General features: G+C 37.4%; 1 long non-coding RNA gene across 1 annotated transcript in view; it reads right to left on the bottom strand.

Moving 5' to 3' along the window:
- Nucleotides 1-462: 462 nt before the first annotated feature.
- Nucleotides 463-18,753, bottom strand: part of LOC105465562 (uncharacterized) — an 87,554-nt gene continuing 69,263 nt past the window's right edge. The window contains exon 4 of the long non-coding RNA XR_011623043.1: nucleotides 463-509. This is a non-coding gene — a long non-coding RNA (uncharacterized lncRNA). The remainder of the gene's footprint in view (nucleotides 510-18,753) is intronic.

Genomic DNA, 18,753 nt, shown 5'->3' with positions numbered 1-18,753 from the left:
GTACAATCAAAGAGATAGTGTGATATTATGGAAACACACAAATTTCAGAGCCATACATACAGGCATACAGGGAGATGTACAGTTTTCTCCCAAAGAAGCATTTGAATTTGAGTATACTGAAGTTTTTGACCCCTGTGTAAGATGGAGATAACAATAAATTTTTTCAAGGGTGTTTTGAGGTGTAAATCAATTCACATAGTTCAAGTGCCTAACACTGCACTTGCCATAGAGTAGGTTAGCTCCCCATCTGACTGAACAATAAAAATAAACTTTCTTCTATGGTGCAGAACTTATTTAGCAGTGGACAGTTCTGTAGCTGTTCTCAATGTCACAAAATTGGAGTGAATACTAGACCTTGAGTATATAACTTACCTACCCCATAAAGGTGTTGGCAGGATGAATGTTTGCAAAGTACTTTAATTACTCATGGGTCAAAAGCGCTTGTGAGAGCTAAGTCCCCTTTCATGGGCATTATCACCAGCAGGTTCCACAGCTTCCCCTCAGAAACACTGTGAGAGAGAAAAGATGCCTTTTAGGAAAAAAATTTTCTTATGTTTTCCTTCTGCCACCACTGGAAGAAAAATGCAGTATTTCAACGAGAAATATTACCACATTGCTTGTTCTTGAGGGATTTCCAGAAGAAATACCACAAAAATGCTTTTCTTTGAGGGTATTCAGACTAAAATTCTTACAGATTGAATACATATCAACATAGCTCATATGTAGTATATAGTCTGGTTTTTATTGTTGTTGTTGTTCTAGAAAGAGTGACATGTGGAAATCCAAGGAATTTCTTTATTTGGTGGAGGACAGAGAGTGATTAGTCAGCTAACATGAAAAGCAAATTCCTCTGAATAATCCTGAGCAATACAGAACTCCCATTTACAAGATGAAAAAAATGGCCCCCCAAATTAAATACAGCAATACCAATTTAATAATAAAAATACGAGTATAAATTTTGCAAAGGAATTTTTTACTTTTCAATGCAAATGATGACAGATTTTATACCTTCCTCTTAGAAAGTCTCTTTTTAATAATAAAAAAATATTATTAGTGCTTTGGTAATTTGACAAGGAAGTAGTTACTTCCCCCATCCCTACGAACAGAAAACTACTTCATTAATTTGAGCATAGATAATGGGCAACTGCTGAATTAACCAGAATCATGTAGGGTAATGGCATTCTAAAATAATAGAATCCTTCAGCTTGGTTCAGCACCTACTATGTGTAATTTACTTTGGCTGTGGGAACTACCAATAAGCAGGGGAATGAGAGTAAGTAAAATGAGTGTTGCCTCTAAACACCAGAATTCACACCTTAGTCCTGGCCCTTAGTTTTTACATGCAGTTGGACTAGTTTCTTAACTTTCCTCGTCTTTAGCTTTTTCAGTGTGAAAGATGAAGAAAGTAGTACCACCCCTTCCATTTGTTGGGAGGATTAGGATAAAGTGAATTTTACATAGTGACTGTTCAAAAGCTGATAGTGCTGCTGATGTACAACAAGAACCTATGTAGATATTCAGGAGCTTACTGTCTATGTGAGGAAATCTAACAAACCCTAAAACAGAATTTAAAATTAGGGATTGCATAGGAGAATAGATTGTAAAACATTAAATCAATTTCATAGCTAGGATCATAGATTTATAATTTTATGATTAGTAATAATTAAAGCTTGTAAACTCAAATTCACAATACACTCACTTTTAGTATTCTTTTTTTAAAAATATCAACAGACAATCTCTACTAAATTCATTATAAAATCTGGGTATTTATTTGTTATTGGCTAATTGGCTGAAATTTTTATTTTGTTATCTTCATTACCATTTTAGTAATCTATTAATTGCTGAATAATAAGATAATAATAACATATGAAATTATGCTTGTTCCTCAAAAACAGGGTCTGAGAGTCTAACTCCAGCTACTAACTTTGCCATAACTAACATTTTTTAGTGTTCACTGAAATAAAAGTTCTGGGTTAAATTTCTCCTCTAGGTTTATCTATGAGAAATGATACTTCAAGCCGAACAAAAAGTGTTCATTCTCTCCCACACACAGAACATGAAACATTCTAAGTCTCTCTAGTGTGATTGATGATGCCAAGTTATCCAATGTTGGTCTGTTTTCTTTAAATGAGATGGCTGTGTGTGTGTTCATTTGAGTAACAGGTTGGCTACTGGAAGACTTTCAGCATCTATAGTTAATTAAAAAGGAAAAGCACAAGTTTTAATTTCTTTCTGTACTCATGTTACTAACAATTCCTCTTCAGAATCTGAAGCTAAACCTTTCTTCTCTGACCCCAGCCTTGTTAGTGCTGCCACCTACAGGAAGATATGGTAGCAAAATAATGAGGCATTCACGTGAAACCCTGTAACTGAATGGACCTCCTCAGTCTGCCCCTATTCTAACCTCTTTAAGCCACTGCTAACGCACACAAATAATAGTTGCACATGTATGCATACATGCACACATATGCATACATGCTCTCCAAATTTACATGCTGGTTCCAAATTTACTTGCTCAGGTGTTCCATTCCTTATGGTTTACGGTGACTTAACTCTACTAAGTCAGTATAGTCAATTGTAATAGTCTATTCTCTACTTTATCCCAGTCCCTGCATTTTAAAAAGTAAAAATTGGTAGTGCTTTGTCTGTCATATGCCTAGATTGAATTTTTATGTCCACTGATATTCAGACTGAAATGTCAGGCTGGGTACTTGTATTGTAATTATATAACTTGAGGAGAAAAGTTGAGTGATGTGGTGAGTGAAGTATTGGCTTTTTGCCAGAGATACAGGTTTCAATCTGACCTATAGTTCTAGACAACATGAATAGTCTTAGCCCGGTCCCTAGGGGTCAGGGGTCTATGGTAGATAAACCTTTGAATATAATTCAACACAGTAGGCAGTCCTGTGAAGTTGAAAGCTGGGACTGTGTTTGCAAGGAGAATTAAATACTTCCCCACTTAGACAGGGAGAGAGAAAGAGCAAGAAATTTTCTTGCCAAGACTTAATTCATTGGAAAGATTCACACCTGAGTTCTTTGTACCTGTTGCAGAGAAGCAATGGTGCCCATTTTCAAAGCCAAGCTAAAAATGTCTATATTGATATTTTTACTTTCTGCAGTTAATCTGGCCATACTTTCAGTAAAGAAGTAGGGCAATTTCCTCCCAACTTTTAGGCCAACATCACCATCAAGAACATTTCATTTCCCCAGCTGTTGCCAAAGGATGGGTCAGGAAGGTAAATGTGTCAACCCCACTCCCAGTTTAGTCAAATTGATTGTTGCTTCCTGGAGAGCTCTGTTGAGAAGGTTGAGGTAAAGCCTGGACTCAGCAGAAATTGTGCCCTGATTAAAATAATAGCTGCCAGAGGTGGGATCCCCAGAGGCGGTTCTAAGCATATAACCTATTTTGCCATCTCTGGTCTACATGCTATAAAATTCGTTTAGAAAGAGTTCTCTTAAAAAATATTTTCCCCACTGGAGAAAAGTCTACAGGAAATACAGAAATATTGAAATTGATGACATAAGCTTAAATATATAACACATTTCCATCATATTTAGACAGGAAGGCAACTGTTACTGGCAGGGTGTTGAGTGAAAACAGGATTGTGGGTTTTATCCATTTCGATGAGTTGGGAATACTTGTAAGTAGGGCAGTATGGAACAAGGATACAGAACCACATTCCCATTTTTAGTCCCATTAAGCAATTTGCCAGCTCTCTAACATGGCTCATTTATGCACACTGGCAGACCCTTGCAGGGCCATAGCCTGAGATTGGCTCATATGCAACAAGGTTTCCTGTCTGAGGCAGTCATCATTTGAGTCTCTGTGCTACTTTGGTGTGACATCTCGTGGCTATTGATTTGACTTCCTGCCTTACCTTTATCTAGGATCCTGATACCTGTATATCTTCCGGTTCTGGACTCCTTACTGGGTTTGAGTCCGCACTGGACTTCTCCCAGCTTTGTCTTGGCAATATAACCCAGTTTTGGGCATCTCTCCAGTCACCCAGGCTGTGTCCATACATGATTCCTATCTTAGCATGTTTATTTTGCTGCTTTACATGGCCCTGGTTCCCTGCATAGTGTCAGTATAACAGATGACAAACTAGGAAGACAAAGTCACTCTAGCAAAGGAAAGACCTTAGGAAAAAGGTAGAAACAAAAAAGAAATAGGCCAAGGAGAAATCAGATTAGTAGATTACCTCAGAGAATGGCAGGAGGACAAATCACAGGTAAGATGTCAGGAGAGAGGTTCTGCGTGGTCCCATAAGAAGTTCCAGCAGATGATTAAAGAATGCTTTGGTCAGATTCATTATAGGAAATAAAGAATATGGAAAATCATTTTTTCTCGAGAAACTTGGAAACGTGGAGCCTTAAGGAACTGTTGAAGGAAACTCTGGGGGAACATAGTGGTCTCGTGTCAGAGGCACAGTGGAGGAAGGGGAAAGAAAGTGTGATGAGCGAGGAGAAGGTAACACTCAGTCACATTAGGTAATGTGCCATGTTAACTCTTTGCTGCGATTCCCTGGAGGTCCAGTAACCCTTAATACCACCCACTCCTGAGTCTCTAGATGAGTATTTTAGTGGCAATTAAACCAGAGGTGAGTGTGTGTGTGTGTGTGTGTGTGTGTGTGTGTGTGTGTGTGTGTGTGTTTTAATAAAGTAGGCTTATGTGGAATTGTTTCAGGGAAAAAAACATCCCCAGAGCAACGTGGATTTCATTCCCAGGCCCTTTCTTTTCTTCCCCCCCAAAACAAAATAAAAGACCCTGACTCTAAGATTTAGTTTGAGAATGACTGATTTAATCCCTGCTGTTAGGACCTCACACTTTCAAAAATTAATTGGGTCAATCAACATGCCAGAAAGCAGAAAAGCAAAGCGCACTTTAGTTAAATTCTAAAAGGGAAGGTGCTTCTTAAATTCACTGTTGCTTGCATACTGCATATTCACATAAAAGTACCATAGCTTACTCATTTCTCTAACCATAAATTTCTGAAGGTTGAGAAATAATGAGATATTATCCTAAAACATACAAACACTGTAGGTATGCGTTGATAGATAAAGTACCAAGTAAACAGGAGATGCTCCTAAAATAGCTCTAAAAAGATTCATTTAGTTTCTTAAAAAAATAAAAAATAAAACAAAAAAGCATTAAGCAATTTAAATATTTCATAAATGAAGAGTATGGTATAGATGGTTTTTCCATGAAATCCACGTGTAAGAAATACTCTACCTACATAGTTATTATAGGTCATTTTTTGGTTTAAGACTTCTTTTGAAAATGACATGAAAAAACTATGAACAAGATTATCTCCTAACAACTCACAGATCTCAACAGACTTATTATCTTTAAGGAGGGGAACAGAGAGTGCAAAAAATCACACTAATTACAGAAAAAAAATCTTCAAAGCTGTTTACACATATTTTTAGCTAATCTAAAACTTCCTAGAATAAGATACAGAAAAAATGCTTGGAATAAAGTCTGAGGCCATCCATGGTTTGACTGAGAAGAGAGTCCCAAAATTAGTATATTATTGTTCATCAGATTATGTGGTCCCCAGATCAAGTACAGAGCAGCGTCCCAATTGCTAGAAATTGCGAGGCCCAGCAGAACCTTACAGACTCTCTTATAGTTATCTTATGTCACACATATGGCAAAACTTAAATACCTTAATGCTTTAATTTCTAAGAAAGAAGTCCAATATTGACTGATTATGCCTCCATTCCTTTCAATGAGAGAATAAACAGGCAGAGAGGAAAAAGCCCACAAGAGCTCTGTCAGGGAAATAAGAAGCTCATAAAGTAATCTTATGAAAAGCACAGTTGAACCATTTTTACTGAATTATATTGTTTACAAATGTCATCAAATGTATTAAGCTAGACACTTGTGACATCCTGAAGACCACATCAAGGCAAAGTCTTTGCAAAAACCAAAAAGATTGCAGCACTGGATGGGTAATAATACAGTGGGCAGCTGGCTAGAATTTTAATTGTAGCTAAATCAGAAGAGATTGGGGGTAAGGCGAAGCTTCAAAATCAGAGTAAATTCCTCTTTTATTGCAAAGAACAAAGTAGAGTACGGCCAAAATAATTTCAAGATGAAATGTCCCTCTTTATATTACCCACAAAAAAGAGATGAATTGGTTTTTGACCAATGAAAACTGATATTATTATTGCTTTGGATGGGAAGAGTTTAGCTCCTTTTTCAATCATAGTGATTTAACAATATGAAAATGAAGAGATATTTAGACCATTCCTATGGTCAGAGAAGTCTAGCTCATCCTTGAGTGTAATTAACTACCTAACCAATTGCTCTAAATGTCTGCTGTTTTCTGTTTTGATTGCCTGGACCAAAAGCAAGAAAAGAACATCATGATCCTCAGAGGGCATCATGAGTGGAGTTTACAAGGGGTCTTGGCACCTGCTCTGTCTTGCCAACTAGAAGAGGCATGGAGTTCTTTTTTTTTTTTTAACAGTCACCATTATGTGCATTGTAGAGTGCCAGAACTCATTCATCTCATAAATTCATCTTATAACTGAAAGTCTGTGCTCTTTGACCAACATCTCCCCATTTCTCCTAGCCTCCTGTGCCTGGCAATGACCATTCTACTTTCTGATTCTATGAATTTGACTTTATTAGATTTCACATGTAAGCAAAATCACGTGGTATTTGTTTTTCTGTGCCCAGCTTATCTTATTTCACTTGGTGGAATATCCTGCTGGTTCATCCATGTTGCCACAAATAACAGGATTTTCTCCTTTTGTTGCTGAGTAATATATGTTCGTGTGTGTGTGTATCATATTTTCTTGATCAATTCATTTGTCAGTGTACACAGGTTGTTTCTGGTTTCCATGTCTTAGCTACTGCGAATAATGCTGCAGTGAGTATGGGAGTGCGGATTTTTCTTTGGGATACTGATTTCATTTTTTTTGCATATAAACCCAAAAATGTGATAGCTAGATTGTATTTGAATTCTATTTTAATTTTTTTGAGAAATCTTCATATTGTTTTCCATAATGGCTGTACCAATTTACATTCCCACCAACAGTGTACAAGGGGTGCCTTTTCTCTACATCCTCACCAACATGTATTTCTTACCTTTTTAGTAATCGCTGTCCTGACAGTTATGAGGTAATATATCTGATTGTGGTTTTTAAATGCCCTTCCCTGATAATTAGTAATACTGAGTACCTTTTCATATACTTGTTGGCCATTTGTATGTCTTCTTTGGAAGCATGTCTATTAAGGTCCTTTGCCCATTTTTAAATTAGGTTGTATTATTTTTGCTCTTGAGCTGGGTGAATTTCTTATGTACCCTGGTTATTAACCCTTTATCAGATAAAGGTTTGCAAATATTTTCTTCCATTCTATAGGCTGCCTTTTGATTTTGTTGATTATTTCCCTTGCTGTGCAGAAGACTTTTATTTGATGTAGTTCCTCTTGTTTACACTTGCTTTTGTTGCCAGCATCAAGTTCTTTTTAAGACCCTTTTGTTTCTGGTATTGTGATTCTGTGATTCTGACTATCTCCTTAATGATCATTTTATGCCTTATATTTTACCACCTGCTTTTAACTTTTGCCATCTACTTTTCTCTTTACTGGTTTCTATAAGCTCTGCTTTTCTTTGCTGACTTTTCATTCACTCAATTTCTGCCTTGATTTTGCCATATCTACCTTCTGGCCAATAACCCCAGTGAAAGGAAAATAAATCTTGGGGTCCCAAATCACTAAGCTAAAGGGAAAAGTCAAGCTGGGAATTGCTTAGGGCAAACCTGCCTTCCATTCTATTCAAAGTTACCCCTCTGCTCACTGAGATAAATGCATATCTGATTGCCTCCTTTGGAGAGGCTAATCATAAACTCAAAAGAATGCAACCATTTGTCTCTTATCTACCTATGACCTGGAAGCCCCCTCCTTGCCTTTCCAGACCAAACCCATGTTCATCCTACATATATTATTGATGTCTCACGTCTCCCTAAAATGTTTAAAATTAAACTGCTCTGACCACCTTGGGCACATGTTGTCAGGACCTCCTGAGGCTGTGTCATGGGTGTGTGTCCTCAACCTTGGCAAAATAAATTTTCTAAATTAACTGAGACCGGTCTGAGATATTCAGGGTTCACACCCCAATAGTCTTGCTTGGAAATTATCTCAAGCTCTCAGAATTATTGAGGCAATGGAACTGTCTATGGAAGCAATTATTCGTTATTTGGTACTTATCATAAAGGTGACTCAAATTAAAAAACAACAGATACAACACTGAGAAAACATTTTTGTTCACTGAGAATGGGTAAAAAAATTGGAATAAATTTACTGCTTAGATTTTAATTGAGTATGCAAATTATGATAGAAATTTGCAAAAATAATTTTAATATCCCACCTCAATGTAACTGAAACCTGCTTCTTCTAAAAAAGTTATCTAAAAAGAGAAAAGTGCAGTAAATATTTGTGTATATTAGTAGTAAAATCAAGGTTAAAAGTTAAGGTATAGTACATATGTTTATTATATAGTTAATGTATACATTTAGACTTTCATACAAAGTTTATAATGGCCTTTTCATGAAATTAGTGTAGGTAGAAAACTATTATATAATGTAGAAAAGAGAAGGAGTTATATAAAAGAAGATTTTCATTATCTATTGTTTGTCCATGTGTTGTTGAAATGTGGCTTTGTTATGAAGCCAAAGAAGTTTGCATTTACCACATTTTCTTTCCAGTGAGTAATTAATCCCCACAATTTATTAGTCACTTTCTCTTTCCAGTGAGTAATTAATCCCCACAATTTATTAGTCACTTCAGTTTCAGGTCTGTGACTCTAAACCACTTTCCCTTTCAAAGCAGTGAAAGGTAAAAGAATCCTTTGCATTTTACGGCAAATTCAACTTTAAATATATTTTAATCTAGTGGAAGTTCCTTTTTTTAAGACAGTATTGTTATCTTTTCTTTTTGTTTGTTTGTTTTTTTTTTTTTTTTTTTTTTGAGATGGAGTCTCACTGTGTCACCCAGGCTGGAGAGCAGTGGCGCTATCTCGTCTCACTGCAAGCTCGGCCTCCCGGGTTCAGGTGATTCTCCTGCCTCAGCCTCCCGAGTAGCTGGGACAGGTGCCCGCCACCACGCCCGGCTAATTTTTGTATTTTCAGTAGAGACGAGTTTCACCATGTTTGCCAGGTGGGTCTCCAACTCCTGACCTCGTGATCCGCCCGCCTCGGTCTCCCAAAGTGCTGGGAATACAGGCGTAAGCCACCGCGCCCGGCCGAATTGTTATCTTTTCGTACTATCACCACCATAACCTATATCTGACATTTTGAGATACATCTTAACCTATCCCATTTTATTTCTACTTCCATTAATAATTGTTACCAAAACAGTATTTTTAAGGTTTATTGGAATGACTTCCGGTGGCTCTTCGGAGAAAACACAAATCCCTACACACCCAGCAGCCCGCAGGGACCTGCCTTGTCACATTTGGCTCTTGCTTCATCATGGATCTTTCTTCCCTTGCTCTCCTCACACCAGGTTCTTGGTTCCTCTTTCTGCTCCTTTTCACTGGAAGGCTATTGTCCCTGCTATTTCCCTTGACTCTGTTCTTCTTTACCCTTCATAACATCCCTCTATTCATGATTATTTCCCATTCATTTAAGTCAGGCTCATGGTATATTAATTAGAGAGCATAAATATCCTAATTTGAAATTACCTGACTATCTGCCTCCTCTTCTATAATGTAAGCTCCATAATGGCAGGGACTGTGATGGTCCTGTGCAATCCTCTATAGTCAGAGCTTAGCATGGTCCCTCATACACGGTAAGGACTCAAAAAATATTTATTCAATATAGACATGAACAAATACATGAAGAATGAATGGAAGAATTGAAATTCTTCATCTTTCTGTCAATTTATAGTTTGCTTTTTTTTCCCAGTGTTTTTACTTTCTTATGTCATAGTGACGTTGGAGCTGGCTATCATAAGATGTAGTATTTGTCAAAATGGGGTGCCAGTAGATGCTTATGGAAAAAGAAGTAGAGAATGGCAAGCACGCCAATCTAGTTGTTCTTCCCACTAAGTCCCTGAAAGAAAGATGAATACAGAGAATAATGCCAAATAAGGGGTTTAACCTAGGTTTTAGTGAGAACTTTCAAAAGCCAGGATACAAGCAGGGGAAGTTCGTTTTAGGTAGGCTAAATTGGTCTAGATGGCCTAAAAATAAAGCAAGCCAAAAGCCTTGATTTCTCTTCCCCTATCAATTCACTGGGATCTTGAATCTTATCATTTCAGTGATAAAAAGACCAGTCAAGGGTTCTCAGGCATCGAGAAGGGAGCAGATAAATGAAAGATCTTGAGCAGGCATGGTGGTCTAAGAGTATTTTTCACAAAGCCTAGATGGACGGAAGAGGCTGAAAGAGAAGCCAGTGCTGCTGGTTGAGATATGAACTTTGAGAAACCATTGCTCTAGTTTGTATATAAGATTTCAGGTGACTCAAGAACAGAGGTCTAATTAATCTCTATCTTTCACAGGACTCTTCAAAAATGTTTATGATTGCTTTTTTTTTTTTTTTTTTTTTGAGATGGAGTCTCTGTCTGTCACCCAGGCTGGAGGGCAGTGGGGTGCTATCTTGGCTCACTGCAACCTCTGCCTCCTGGGTTCAACCAATTCTCATGCCTCACCCTCCAAAGTAGCTGGAATTACAGGTGCCCACTAAACGCCCAGCTAAGTTTTGTATTTTTCAGAGGGACAGGATTTCACCGTGTTGGCCAGACTGGTCTCGAACTCTTGACCTCAGATGATCTGCCCACCTTAGCCTCCCAAAGTGCTGGGATTACTAGCATGAGCCACCAGGCCTGGTTGCTTTTTAACTGCATATAATATATTAGAAAATAAAAAAAAAAATTTCTAATACATTTAAATTTTATGCAACTTTATATTTTCTTTTTTCTATATTATAGAAATGTGTATATTTCCATCAAATGGATGGGTTTTTATTTAAGGAAAATTCTGAGTATGTTTATTGCCTCAAATAAGTGACTATCTATGATAACGTGGCAGCCATAATTCTAATTAAGCTCTCTCTTTATTTGTTCTTTCATTCAGTGGATTTTACTGAGTTCCTCCTATGTCCTAAACATCACGGTAGATATTGACCATGTCGCTACATTGAACATTAGTTGTGACTAATACAATGCCCAGCTTTGATAGCCTCATGTAGTTTACCTTTCAACGATGGAGACAGAGAGTAAACAAATAAACAAAAACATATATCAGAAAGTAATAAGTACCACGATAAAATAAAGACTTGTAAAAGAGTTGGGTAAAACATAACTAGAGGTGGGTACACGTGGGATTCTAGTAAAACTGTTTAGGAAAAACCTCTGAAAAAAGATTTTATTTGAGCAAAGACGTGACTGAAGTAAGGGAGCTAACTGGGTGAAAATCTGAGAAAATAGCATTCCAGAGGGAAGGAACCGCAAATACAGAAGAACTGGGGCAAGATCGAGCACGGCATGTTAAAGAGATAGCAAACAGGCCAGCAGAGTTGAAGTGTAGTAAGGCAGAATATACGGGAGATAACACTGAAGAGTTATCCAGAGACCAGATCGTGCACAACCTTGCAGGCTTACACATTTTATCTGAATGAGCTGGGAAGCCATGGGATAGTTTACAGCAGAAAGTAACATGCATTGAATTATACTTTTAGAAGTTTTCTCTGGCTCCATAGAGGAGAATGTACCAATGATTGGCAAAAATAAGAACATAGATAAGTTTTGAGGCTATTGCAGAGAGGAATCAAGAATGTCCCCTAGGTTTTCAACCTAAGCACCTGGTGAACAGTGGAGCTTTTGTATAAAGGCTGGGAACATTGACATTTGTTAGAGTAGGAATTCAAGGGCTCAATTGTCGAGACAGCTATTAGATAGCCAAGTGGACACATCGAGTAGACAGTTGATTATATAAGAGAGTGGCCCAGATGAGAATTCGAAACAGAAAATATAAATTTAGGAATTTAGGAACCAGTAGCATATATGTGGCATTTAAAACTGTGGGTCTGGATGATTGTAAAGAAAATTTAGTTATCTGAAGAGTGAGCCATGAGTATTCCAATATCAAATCTGCAACATCTACAGCTCCAAAAGCTAAGAGAAAAAAGCATTTCAAAAATGGACAGATCAACCATGTGGATTCACTAGGTCAAATATTATCTAGAAGTCAAGGAAGAAAAGATTGAAAACTGACCGTTAGATTTAGTAAATTGGGGATTAGCAACCTTGACAAGATTGATTATAATATAGTGCAAGGAATAAAAACTGGGTCAGCAATATATTCAAGAGAAAATGTGAGGTGAAGGAGTGTGAACACAAAGTAAAAGTAAGGTTTTAGAGGAGTTTGTTTCAAAGGACTGCAGAGAAATAGGCCATTAGCTAGATGGAGGCATGAAGATATGAGAGAATTGTTTTATTATCAAGATTGGAAACATTACAGCATGTACATATGCTTTATGACCCAGTAAAGAAGGAAAAGTTCATGATGCAGAGAGAGAAAGAGAGCATAAGAGTGAAGACCTTTAGTAAGTGAGAGGGGAGGGGATCTAGTGCACAAATGAAGAGTTTGGCTTAGGATAAGAGCACAGAAACTCGTCCATTGTAACAGAAATAAGGCCCAGTATGAAAGTACTGGTGCTTATAAGACCATAGATTTGGTGGTGGAAAGATGAGGAGTGTGTTTTGATTAATTGTATTTTCTAAGTAAAATTCAAAAGCAAGGTCATAATTTGAGAGTGACAGTAAAATGTAGGGGTAGAAGGCATTACATATGGAACTGAGAAGAAGAGAAGAGAAGAGAAGAGAAGAGAAGAGAAGAGAAGAGAAGAGAAGAGAAGAGAAGAGAAGAGAAGAGAAGAGAAGAGAAGAGAAGGTATGCAGCAGTAAGAGTTGACATACTCCCACTGGACAATGCAGAAGCCCATTGTTTGGACACTTCCTATACCAGACCTCACAGTCACTGGGTGTACTTTTATATGCCAGACATGTCTAAGCATCTAGTGTCAGTGTACTCTGACAGCACCTGCCTCAGCAGCACCACCTATATCTCATGCTCTATTCCAGGCCTCTGGTATATCCCAGGCTATATCCAATTTACTGCTAAGAAGATTGCCTACTGAACCCCTCAGCCATGATTACACAGGTAAATCTGAAAGTATGAGGGAGTTAAAATCCCATGGCACAAACCTTGATCTTGGGGTATGAAAGTGGTGAGTAAATGTGCCCTCTTTCAGCTCCTCTGGCAACTTTGAGGACGTTCTACAAGGTTCTTCAGAAGATTCCCAACAGGATAGACTCCCAGGAGTGATAAGCTCATTAACAGGTCTAATTTGTCTTTCCCTCCTTCCCTGACTCACTTTTCCCAGTTCCCCCATATCATCCCTTTAGATTGTTTGCCAAAATAAGCCACCTACATCAAAGCCCTTGCCTCAGGCTCTGCTTTCTGGGGAAAACAAGCTAAGTCACCTGCCATCAGGAAGATACATACTAAGTTGCTTTCTCCAGGATGGGCAGTGACTTTCACCATCTTTTCCTTGGTACTCTTCTAACCAACCATATGACTTTGGATACAGTTGGCCAAGTCTAGGATACAGGCTCCAGCCATATAAATACAAAGATCTTTTCTGGGAAATGCTGATAGATTCTTCCAGGGAATTAGTTATTTATCCTGTTTACTTAGCCACATGCTAAGCCCAGCAAGTCAATCAAACGAAGAAATGGAAGAAAATATTTAAAAATTAAAATTAGGAGAAAAGTCCCAATGACAGCATATCTATTTCTACTGGAATGATAAATAACTATACAGACCCTAAGAAAAGAGGGAAATTTGTTGTAGATGCTTGCATTGTCTTTCAGCTTCTCTCTCTCCCTCTCCGTGGGACAGCCTTCTGCTGTTCTTGGCCTTCTCCTCTTAACCAGCTCCAGAGAGCAGGTCACCAGAGAGTAGGAGAAGTACTTCTTGGCTAACAACCTGTTCAGGTGGTTGGCCTTCAACCTGGTCTCTTGGGAAGGGCTCCTAGAAATAATTTTCCTGATTATTTTCCCAAACAGCTGGTCTCTTCCCACTGCCCATGTGGGGGAGTTGAGAGGAAGCAATCAGAACAAAGGGGAGCGCCATGGAGCACTGTCAGGTGGAAGATCAGCAGAACCACTGCCAAGTGAGTATAATCTCTCTCCAGGGCTCAGCCAACTCCTTCCATCCCTTGGATCTGCCCACTAAGGTCCAAACTGTCTCCGTGGCCAGCCGGCTTGCTTCATGATTCTTGGAAATGCATCTGTATCTTTCATAAAACATTACAGGGAACATCCAGAACGTTCATAACATGTTCATAAATATAAATCTTTAAATGAAATGATGTTTTCCCTTGGATGAAATGAACTTGTTGAAGAAAGACACATTTGGCATTCCTCAAACAGCTTTGGATCATGTGCTGTTTAAGTAACTGTCAGTTCACGGCTGGGTTCATTGACACTTGGTTCTTTAATGGTGCTTATAGTGAATAATGCTGTCTGCACAGAAAGGGTAAAGAAAACAGTCATACGAAATTCACACCATTGTCTGGTGGTTGCTGAGAATGAATATTCCTGATATGCTTATTAAATTTGAAGCCTAAATTCTCTTCACATGTAATCAACATAAAGTCAAAATAATTATTTTACCCAAATGCTATGTGTACAGGTTCAGTCTATTTTTATAAAAGAAAAAAAATATCAACAGATGGCTAGAAAGAGTAGCTGAAGACATCAAAAACAGCTGAACAAACTTTCAATAGTCTGGGGTAAGAGAAAGAACAAGAGAGTGAAAGAGAGATCTTACTTTATACTTATATGCACTGATGGTTCATTATGCTAAAAATATATTTTAATATATACCCACTGATTTTTATAAGAAACATAATTCAAAGGGATAACATAAAACCATATAATTATAATCATATATAATACACTCAAAATATTTAATCATATATAGAATACATATAATAATCATATAATCGTAATAAAAATTATTTTATTTTTAAAAATATGTTTTTGTAAACAATACATATAACTACTTGCTAACCAAATAATGTTCTGTAATGGTGTTACCATAGGGTAGAGCAAACAAAATCCAGGGAAGTATACTTTTATATTAAAGATTATGTAATAATAAGTATGTCTTCACTGAATGTTCCCAGCAATCTGGATTTGTCAAAAATCGTATGAAGAATCTGACCGGGATAAAATTTTACTGAAAATTATGGCTTTGAAAAAGAAAAAAAAACAGCACAAATGACCTGTATAGTGCACTGGAATGTGTTTCAGGAGGCGTGGGTCTCATTCCTGTTCAACCGCAAAACTGCTTAACATCTCCAAGCCTCAGTTTCATCAACTCTAAAATGAAAAGGTTAAACTACGTAACACCTCAGTTTCCTTCAGCTCCAACATTCAATGATGTGAACACAGTCAGCCTTATCCACATCATGTGTTAAGGGGAAGAAAAACCTCTCCTGTCCCCCACCTTTTTCTTCCTGTTCCTCTTCTTCTAGCCCAAAATGTCTTCCCCACCACATGACTGTTATAGGAAATAATCTTCAAAAGAGCACCCATTATTAGCTTTTAACACTTTATCTGAAATTAGTAATTGGTAATTATCCCAATTACCAATTGCATGGAGAAAACAGAAATTTAGTAAGAGGTGTGAGTCTCTGGCGTGCCCCATCTTGTGACTCACTGCCTGAGGGGTTCAGAGCAGTGTGAGGGGCCAGAGTAGTAACCTGGCACATCTAACTAACAGGGAGATGAGGAAACTGAATGGGCACATTTACATTTTATTGTTTTCAGCAACCACCATCACCATTATTAGATACTTTTAACCAAAGGGGATATAGTTTGAAGGGGGCCTATAACACCCAGCCCCACTTTAACCCCCATTACCAAACACTTGGTCTATTGTTAATTGCAAAAAGAAAAATCTTAATTGGAGTTAAGATCTTCCTTTCGTGCTTCCTCTGCCACTCAGAGAAAGCAGAGTACTTTCTACCGGAAGTAGCCCAGCTACAATTGCTATTCATATTAAAAACATACCGGTTAGTTCATGCAACCTACGACCCATGAGTATGTATGTTTGTTAAAAAACCTAATTTTCTAAGAATAGCAATTGCTCATTTAACACCACTAAAATGCAACTATGTTTCATTTTTAGTTAGTGTAGTCATTGAAGTACATTAGGTTAATCTGACTTCAATTATCCTTCCAACGTTGATGTTTATTATCTCATGGTCTGTTCTCTTCTACAGGTTCATGAATTTTGTTGATGTGTTACAGAGTCCTTTCAGGTATCTAAATTATTCCATATTCTTATTCAAAAATAATATTATTTTGTGGTTTTAAGCACTATTTTAAGCCTAAATTCTTAAACGAATGCCTTTTTTTCTTTTGCGGTGACAACAGATGATTTTGTTTCCTGAGTGTCTATATCTTATGCTGATCTAAAATATGGTTCTTTCTTTATAAATCCAATACACAAAAGTTTAGATTTATCAAAAAAAGAGAAAAAAGAGGAAGTAATTTGGTATGCCACAAAAGAGGCCTTGAGTTTATAACAGACTTTTCTAAAAGGGTCTTTCAAATAGCAATCTGTTATTCAATTTACAGTAAGCTGACTTAATACTTTTTCATTATTACACAAAATAAGAGGGTTTTCTTATATTTGAGATGCCATTGTTTCTAAGCTCAAATACTACTAATAAAAACCAAAATGGTTTTAGCCACATGGTAGGCAAAATACTTACAATAAATCTTTATTATTGAATAGTATAACCATTGGGGATGGGAGAATCACAGGATTTTCCGAAGTATACGAATAAAAATGTAGTCATTCCAGCTGAGTTCCTTTCTAATTTTAGCATATTTATTCTACCTCTTTATTCCACCAAATCTGTTGAACTAGCACATTACTTGGCAGTTTGTTATCTTGTATGAACATTTGTCAATTTTTACTGGATTCCATATGTAAAATTCCAAGTGAGAGATTAAATGTGTTAATTGTATGAAATTGTGTCTATAAATCAAGCTTTCTCTACTTTCTCCACTCCTCACCTTTCTTCAGAAATATGTTAGAAAGAATAACTTTTGCAGATTGTTTTTGAAATAGAGCTCATAATGCCACATGTCACATCCAGGAAGATCCTGGCCCCATAACATCTGTCTTCTTGCCTCTTCCTCATTATGCTTTGAGGGGACAAGAAACAGTAAGTTGGGGTTACATGTGAACATGAAGTCAGCTTCTCCATGAAGGTGATAGAAAACAGACAACTCCCATATGCCTTCAGTATGACTAAAACCTGAAAACGCGTTTGCCTTATTGTTCCCCTCCTCCTTATACAGTGCATGCTGCAGCCTCTTAACTGGCCCATTAAGAGGCTTATGTATGGCCACATCAAGAAGCTTGTAGGGCACACATAGAGATGGCTGACTTGTAGTTCTGAAAATTCTCCCCCATCTTCCATCATGCCTCCTGTATCCTCCCCTTCCCTCAAAGCCTTCCAGACAGAGGTCCAGGGCAGGCATCCTTGTTGACCCAGTGGCACAGCCAGCCCTGGCCACGTGCAAATGAAAAATCTGCTAATTTACAAGATAATTTACTATTCTGGGTCTTCGCACTGGCACCTCTCTTTTCCTGTTTTTCCAGACAAACCGGGAAAGATATATACAATATTACCAAGCCAAACTATTATGAAGGTTGCAAAATTTTATTTCCTGTGAAGAACTAAGGTTTAATTAGCTAAAAAGGAAGTGAATGCAAGAATGATAAGTAAAAGTTGGTCTCTGTCTCTCTAGTGAGATTATCCTCAGTACTTCTGAACTTTATTATCCAAACAATGAGGGGATGGCGTGACTTGGCGCCTCCAATAATCTCATGCTCATTATTGCTCATGCAAAGTTGTGAAGAGGCTGTCGCTATTGCAGTGGCTTTGGAATAAGGAGAAGCAAACCTCAAAAGGTTTGTAGATTTGGAGGAAATTCAGATATGCTTCCAGAATTTGGCTGCTTGTCCAGAGCTTATCCGAACTATCTGAACCTTTTAAATCTTCAGAGTTGGCCTGGAAATTTCTGGCTCTTTGTTACTGGACCTGGCTTGGAACTACATGAGGACGGCCTTTTGTAAAGATTTTTGGCACCTCTGGCTCTGATGCTGCTTATGACAAACTGCAAATAAGAAATTAACAAAGAACAAATGCACTGTAATATTTTAGAACATCAGCAAGAGTTTGGATTTTTGTGAAAACTTAGCGTTGAGATGCTTTATTGATCTTTTTGTCATAGTCTGATAGTAAACAATCATCGCAATTTATCAAGGACTGTGATGATCAAGGAATGCTCCAGGTAAACTACGATCAGTTAGTCACTATAATGTGAACATTTCAACAACAGGCCAAATTCTGCCTAAAATTCACAGGAGAACGTAATTAATGACACATATATTAATTGTCTTTTAAGTTATAAATTTATCTGTGTTAATTACTATATAATTAGATCGTTGACCTTAACCAAAGACTTTAAAAGATAAAGCTTTTTTTCTACTGGTTCTGTGGTATGAGATACAACCACATTTGCTTTATAAGTGGCTATGTAAAGCCATAATCTTCCATAAAACAAGTGATGATATTTGGGAAAAAAGAGCAAATAAAAATTTTGATTTTCATTCTATGTCACAAACATGAATAACAATTCCATCTTAA

Source organism: Macaca nemestrina, chromosome 5, assembly GCF_043159975.1.
Source record: "Macaca nemestrina isolate mMacNem1 chromosome 5, mMacNem.hap1, whole genome shotgun sequence".
In the NCBI taxonomy this organism is placed as follows: Eukaryota; Metazoa; Chordata; class Mammalia; order Primates; family Cercopithecidae; genus Macaca; species Macaca nemestrina.
The sequence above is the reverse complement of the archived record's forward strand: the minus strand, read 5'-3'. Positions and strand labels throughout refer to the sequence as shown.